The following is a 6,000-nucleotide window of genomic DNA, read 5'->3' as shown; positions in this document are numbered from 1 at the left end:
GAGATCGGACGAGATCAGGCGTACTCAGGCCGGTGTTGCCGTAAGTGAGAAACTATCTCTTGGTGCACTATGTAAAGTCAAAGTGAGCCTGATTAACAGCTGTTGCATTTCCACCATTTAGATAAGCATCTTTGTGTCACTCAAAAAGTGGAAGAAATTGCATATACTGTAGCCATAATTTGTAGCACAGATTGTTGGATGAAATACAAACTAACCTTGCTTACTTATTTCAAAGCGAGGGCACATATTTCAGCCTTGTGGGAAAAAACGGACAAAGAGTTGAAATTCCACAAGGCAGTGACAAAAAGCTTACAGCACCTGGTATTCCCAGGCGGTCTCCCATCCAAGTACTAACCAGGCCCGACCCTGCTTAGCTTCCGAGACCGGACGAGATCAGGAGTACTCAGGCCGGTGTGGCCGTAAGCGAAAGGCACCCTCAAAAAGTGGATGAAATTGCATATACTGTAGCCATAATTTGTAGCACAGATTGTTGGATGAAATACAAACTAACCTTGCTTACTTATTTCAAAGCGAGGGCACATATTTCAGCCTTGTGGGAAAAAACGGACAAAGAGTTGAAATTCCACAAGGCAGTGACAAAAAGCTTACAGCACCTGGTATTGCCAGGCTGTCTCCCATCCAAGTACTAACCAGGTCCGACCCTGCTTAGCTTCCGAGATCGGACGAGATCAGGCGTACTCAGGCCGGTGTTGCCGTAAGTGAGAAACTATCTCTTGGTGCACTATGTAAAGTCAAAGTGAGCCTGATTAACAGCTGTTGCATTTCCACCATTTAGATAAGCATCTTTGTGTCACTCAAAAAGTGGAAGAAATTGCATATACTGTAGCCATAATTTGTAGCACAGATTGTTGGATGAAATACAAACTAACCTTGCTTACTTATTTCAAAGCGAGGGCACATATTTCAGCCTTGTGGGAAAAAACGGACAAAGAGTTGAAATTCCACAAGGCAGTGACAAAAAGCTTACAGCACCTGGTATTCCCAGGCGGTCTCCCATCCAAGTACTAACCAGGCCCGACCCTGCTTAGCTTCCGAGACCGGACGAGATCAGGAGTACTCAGGCCGGTGTGGCCGTAAGCGAAAGGCACCCTCAAAAAGTGGATGAAATTGCATATACTGTAGCCATAATTTGTAGCACAGATTGTTGGATGAAATACAAACTAACCTTGCTTACTTATTTCAAAGCGAGGGCACATATTTCAGCCTTGTGGGAAAAAACGGACAAAGAGTTGAAATTCCACAAGGCAGTGACAAAAAGCTTACAGCACCTGGTATTGCCAGGCTGTCTCCCATCCAAGTACTAACCAGGCCCGACTCTGCTTAGCTTCCGAGATCGGACGAGATCAGGCGTACTCAGGCCGGTGTGGCCGTAAGCGAGAAACTATCTCTTGGTGCACTATGTAAAGTCAAAGTGAGCCTGATTAACAGCTGTTGCATTTCCACCATTTAGATAAGCATCTTTGTGTCACTCAAAAAGTGGAAGAAATTGCATATACTGTAGCCATAATTTGTAGCACAGATTGTTGGATGAAATACAAACTAACCTTGCTTACTTATTTCAAAGCGAGGGCACATATTTCAGCCTTGTGGGAAAAAACGGACAAAGAGTTGAAATTCCACAAGGCAGTGACAAAAAGCTTACAGCACCTGGTATTCCCAGGCGGTCTCCCATCCAAGTACTAACCAGGCCCGACCCTGCTTAGCTTCCGAGACCGGACGAGATCAGGAGTACTCAGGCCGGTGTGGCCGTAAGCGAAAGGCACCCTCAAAAAGTGGATGAAATTGCATATACTGTAGCCATAATTTGTAGCACAGATTGTTGGATGAAATACAAACTAACCTTGCTTACTTATTTCAAAGCGAGGGCACATATTTCAGCCTTGTGGGAAAAAACGGACAAAGAGTTGAAATTCCACAAGGCAGTGACAAAAAGCTTACAGCACCTGGTATTGCCAGGCTGTCTCCCATCCAAGTACTAACCAGGCCCGACTCTGCTTAGCTTCCGAGATCGGACGAGATCAGGCGTACTCAGGCCGGTGTGGCCGTAAGCGAGAAACTATCTCTTGGTGCACTATGTAAAGTCAAAGTGAGCCTGATTAACAGCTGTTGCATTTCCACCATTTAGATAAGCATCTTTGTGTCACTCAAAAAGTGGAAGAAATTGCATATACTGTAGCCATAATTTGTAGCACAGATTGTTGGATGAAATACAAACTAACCTTGCTTACTTATTTCAAAGCGAGGGCACATATTTCAGCCTTGTGGGAAAAAACGGACAAAGAGTTGAAATTCCACAAGGCAGTGACAAAAAGCTTACAGCACCTGGTATTCCCAGGCGGTCTCCCATCCAAGTACTAACCAGGCCCGACCCTGCTTAGCTTCCGAGATCGGACGAGATCAGGTGTACTCAGGCCGGTGTGGCCGTAAGCGAAAGGCAATCTCAAAAAGTGGATGAAATTGCATATACTGTAGCCATAATTTGTAGCACAGATTGTTGGATGAAATACAAACTAACCTTGCTTACTTATTTCAAAGCGAGGGCACATATTTCAGCCTAGTGGGAAAAAACGGACAAAGAGTTGAAATTCCACAAGGCAGTGACAAAAAGCTTACAGCACCTGGTATTGCCAGGCTGTCTCCCATCCAAGTACTAACCAGGCCCGACCCTGCTTAGCTTCCGAGATCGGACGAGATCAGGCGTACTCAGGCCGGTGTTGCCGTAAGTGAGAAACTATCTCTTGGTGCACTATGTAAAGTCAAAGTGAGCCTGATTAACAGCTGTTGCATTTCCACCATTTAGATAAGCATCTTTGTGTCACTCAAAAAGTGGAAGAAATTGCATATACTGTAGCCATAATTTGTAGCACAGATTGTTGGATGAAATACAAACTAACCTTGCTTACTTATTTCAAAGCGAGGGCACATATTTCAGCCTTGTGGGAAAAAACGGACAAAGAGTTGAAATTCCACAAGGCAGTGACAAAAAGCTTACAGCACCTGGTATTGCCAGGCTGTCTCCCATCCAAGTACTAACCAGGCCCGACTCTGCTTAGCTTCCGAGATCGGACGAGATCAGGCGTACTCAGGCCGGTGTGGCCGTAAGCGAGAAACTATCTCTTGGTGCACTATGTAAAGTCAAAGTGAGCCTGATTAACAGCTGTTGCATTTCCACCATTTAGATAAGCATCTTTGTGTCACTCAAAAAGTGGAAGAAATTGCATATACTGTAGCCATAATTTGTAGCACAGATTGTTGGATGAAATACAAACTAACCTTGCTTACTTATTTCAAAGCGAGGGCACATATTTCAGCCTTGTGGGAAAAAACGGACAAAGAGTTGAAATTCCACAAGGCAGTGACAAAAAGCTTACAGCACCTGGTATTCCCAGGCGGTCTCCCATCCAAGTACTAACCAGGCCCGACCCTGCTTAGCTTCCGAGATCGGACGAGATCAGGTGTACTCAGGCCGGTGTGGCCGTAAGCGAAAGGCAATCTCAAAAAGTGGATGAAATTGCATATACTGTAGCCATAATTTGTAGCACAGATTGTTGGATGAAATACAAACTAACCTTGCTTACTTATTTCAAAGCGAGGGCACATATTTCAGCCTAGTGGGAAAAAACGGACAAAGAGTTGAAATTCCACAAGGCAGTGACAAAAAGCTTACAGCACCTGGTATTGCCAGGCTGTCTCCCATCCAAGTACTAACCAGGCCCGACCCTGCTTAGCTTCCGAGATCGGACGAGATCAGGCGTACTCAGGCCGGTGTTGCCGTAAGTGAGAAACTATCTCTTGGTGCACTATGTAAAGTCAAAGTGAGCCTGATTAACAGCTGTTGCATTTCCACCATTTAGATAAGCATCTTTGTGTCACTCAAAAAGTGGAAGAAATTGCATATACTGTAGCCATAATTTGTAGCACAGATTGTTGGATGAAATACAAACTAACCTTGCTTACTTATTTCAAAGCGAGGGCACATATTTCAGCCTTGTGGGAAAAAACGGACAAAGAGTTGAAATTCCACAAGGCAGTGACAAAAAGCTTACAGCACCTGGTATTGCCAGGCTGTCTCCCATCCAAGTACTAACCAGGCCCGACTCTGCTTAGCTTCCGAGATCGGACGAGATCAGGCGTACTCAGGCCGGTGTGGCCGTAAGCGAGAAACTATCTCTTGGTGCACTATGTAAAGTCAAAGTGAGCCTGATTAACAGCTGTTGCATTTCCACCATTTAGATAAGCATCTTTGTGTCACTCAAAAAGTGGAAGAAATTGCATATACTGTAGCCATAATTTGTAGCACAGATTGTTGGATGAAATACAAACTAACCTTGCTTACTTATTTCAAAGCGAGGGCACATATTTCAGCCTTGTGGGAAAAAACGGACAAAGAGTTGAAATTCCACAAGGCAGTGACAAAAAGCTTACAGCACCTGGTATTCCCAGGCGGTCTCCCATCCAAGTACTAACCAGGCCCGACCCTGCTTAGCTTCCGAGATCGGACGAGATCAGGCGTACTCAGGCCGGTGTTGCCGTAAGTGAGAAACTATCTCTTGGTGCACTATGTAAAGTCAAAGTGAGCCTGATTAACAGCTGTTGCATTTCCACCATTTAGATAAGCATCTTTGTGTCACTCAAAAAGTGGAAGAAATTGCATATACTGTAGCCATAATTTGTAGCACAGATTGTTGGATGAAATACAAACTAACCTTGCTTACTTATTTCAAAGCGAGGGCACATATTTCAGCCTTGTGGGAAAAAACGGACAAAGAGTTGAAATTCCACAAGGCAGTGACAAAAAGCTTACAGCACCTGGTATTGCCAGGCTGTCTCCCATCCAAGTACTAACCAGGCCCGACTCTGCTTAGCTTCCGAGATCGGACGAGATCAGGCGTACTCAGGCCGGTGTGGCCGTAAGCGAGAAACTATCTCTTGGTGCACTATGTAAAGTCAAAGTGAGCCTGATTAACAGCTGTTGCATTTCCACCATTTAGATAAGCATCTTTGTGTCACTCAAAAAGTGGAAGAAATTGCATATACTGTAGCCATAATTTGTAGCACAGATTGTTGGATGAAATACAAACTAACCTTGCTTACTTATTTCAAAGCGAGGGCACATATTTCAGCCTTGTGGGAAAAAACGGACAAAGAGTTGAAATTCCACAAGGCAGTGACAAAAAGCTTACAGCACCTGGTATTCCCAGGCGGTCTCCCATCCAAGTACTAACCAGGCCCGACCCTGCTTAGCTTCCGAGATCGGACGAGATCAGGTGTACTCAGGCCGGTGTGGCCGTAAGCGAAAGGCAATCTCAAAAAGTGGATGAAATTGCATATACTGTAGCCATAATTTGTAGCACAGATTGTTGGATGAAATACAAACTAACCTTGCTTACTTATTTCAAAGCGAGGGCACATATTTCAGCCTAGTGGGAAAAAACGGACAAAGAGTTGAAATTCCACAAGGCAGTGACAAAAAGCTTACAGCACCTGGTATTGCCAGGCTGTCTCCCATCCAAGTACTAACCAGGCCCGACCCTGCTTAGCTTCCGAGATCGGACGAGATCAGGCGTACTCAGGCCGGTGTTGCCGTAAGTGAGAAACTATCTCTTGGTGCACTATGTAAAGTCAAAGTGAGCCTGATTAACAGCTGTTGCATTTCCACCATTTAGATAAGCATCTTTGTGTCACTCAAAAAGTGGAAGAAATTGCATATACTGTAGCCATAATTTGTAGCACAGATTGTTGGATGAAATACAAACTAACCTTGCTTACTTATTTCAAAGCGAGGGCACATATTTCAGCCTTGTGGGAAAAAACGGACAAAGAGTTGAAATTCCACAAGGCAGTGACAAAAAGCTTACAGCACCTGGTATTGCCAGGCTGTCTCCCATCCAAGTACTAACCAGGCCCGACCCTGCTTAGCTTCCGAGATCGGACGAGATCAGGCGTACTCAGGCCGGTGTTGCCGTAAGCGAGAAACTA

At 44.8% G+C, this 6,000-nt stretch overlaps 7 non-coding genes and 10 pseudogenes across 7 annotated transcripts; all 17 read right to left on the bottom strand.

Moving 5' to 3' along the window:
* Positions 1–306: 306 nt before the first annotated feature.
* Positions 307–425, bottom strand: LOC118953786. Its single transcript, XR_005044044.1, has one exon. It is a non-coding gene; the product is annotated as a 5S ribosomal RNA (ribosomal RNA).
* Positions 426–602: 177 nt separating this feature from the next.
* LOC118953931 lies at positions 603–721 on the bottom strand (annotated as a pseudogene).
* A 260-nt stretch (positions 722–981) lies between these two features.
* LOC118953785 lies at positions 982–1,100 on the bottom strand. Its single transcript, XR_005044043.1, has one exon. It is a non-coding gene; the product is annotated as a 5S ribosomal RNA (ribosomal RNA).
* A 177-nt stretch (positions 1,101–1,277) lies between these two features.
* On the bottom strand, positions 1,278–1,396 carry LOC118953876 (annotated as a pseudogene).
* Positions 1,397–1,656: 260 nt separating this feature from the next.
* LOC118953783 lies at positions 1,657–1,775 on the bottom strand. Its single transcript, XR_005044041.1, has one exon. It is a non-coding gene; the product is annotated as a 5S ribosomal RNA (ribosomal RNA).
* Positions 1,776–1,952: 177 nt separating this feature from the next.
* LOC118953875 lies at positions 1,953–2,071 on the bottom strand (annotated as a pseudogene).
* Positions 2,072–2,331: 260 nt separating this feature from the next.
* Positions 2,332–2,450, bottom strand: LOC118953639. The gene has a single exon (XR_005043897.1). It is a non-coding gene; the product is annotated as a 5S ribosomal RNA (ribosomal RNA).
* A 177-nt stretch (positions 2,451–2,627) lies between these two features.
* Positions 2,628–2,746, bottom strand: LOC118953924 (annotated as a pseudogene).
* Positions 2,747–3,006: 260 nt separating this feature from the next.
* On the bottom strand, positions 3,007–3,125 carry LOC118953874 (annotated as a pseudogene).
* A 260-nt stretch (positions 3,126–3,385) lies between these two features.
* Positions 3,386–3,504, bottom strand: LOC118953638. The gene has a single exon (XR_005043896.1). It is a non-coding gene; the product is annotated as a 5S ribosomal RNA (ribosomal RNA).
* A 177-nt stretch (positions 3,505–3,681) lies between these two features.
* LOC118953923 lies at positions 3,682–3,800 on the bottom strand (annotated as a pseudogene).
* Positions 3,801–4,060: 260 nt separating this feature from the next.
* On the bottom strand, positions 4,061–4,179 carry LOC118953872 (annotated as a pseudogene).
* A 260-nt stretch (positions 4,180–4,439) lies between these two features.
* LOC118953829 lies at positions 4,440–4,558 on the bottom strand. Its single transcript, XR_005044087.1, has one exon. It is a non-coding gene; the product is annotated as a 5S ribosomal RNA (ribosomal RNA).
* A 260-nt stretch (positions 4,559–4,818) lies between these two features.
* Positions 4,819–4,937, bottom strand: LOC118953871 (annotated as a pseudogene).
* A 260-nt stretch (positions 4,938–5,197) lies between these two features.
* On the bottom strand, positions 5,198–5,316 carry LOC118953637. The gene has a single exon (XR_005043895.1). It is a non-coding gene; the product is annotated as a 5S ribosomal RNA (ribosomal RNA).
* Positions 5,317–5,493: 177 nt separating this feature from the next.
* On the bottom strand, positions 5,494–5,612 carry LOC118953922 (annotated as a pseudogene).
* A 260-nt stretch (positions 5,613–5,872) lies between these two features.
* On the bottom strand, positions 5,873–5,991 carry LOC118953860 (annotated as a pseudogene).
* Between the last annotated feature and the right edge of the window lie 9 nt (positions 5,992–6,000).

The sequence above is a fragment of the Oncorhynchus mykiss genome, unplaced genomic scaffold, assembly GCF_013265735.2.
Source record: "Oncorhynchus mykiss isolate Arlee unplaced genomic scaffold, USDA_OmykA_1.1 un_scaffold_375, whole genome shotgun sequence".
NCBI lineage: Eukaryota > Metazoa > Chordata > Actinopteri > Salmoniformes > Salmonidae > Oncorhynchus > Oncorhynchus mykiss.
The sequence above is the reverse complement of the archived record's forward strand: the minus strand, read 5'-3'. Positions and strand labels throughout refer to the sequence as shown.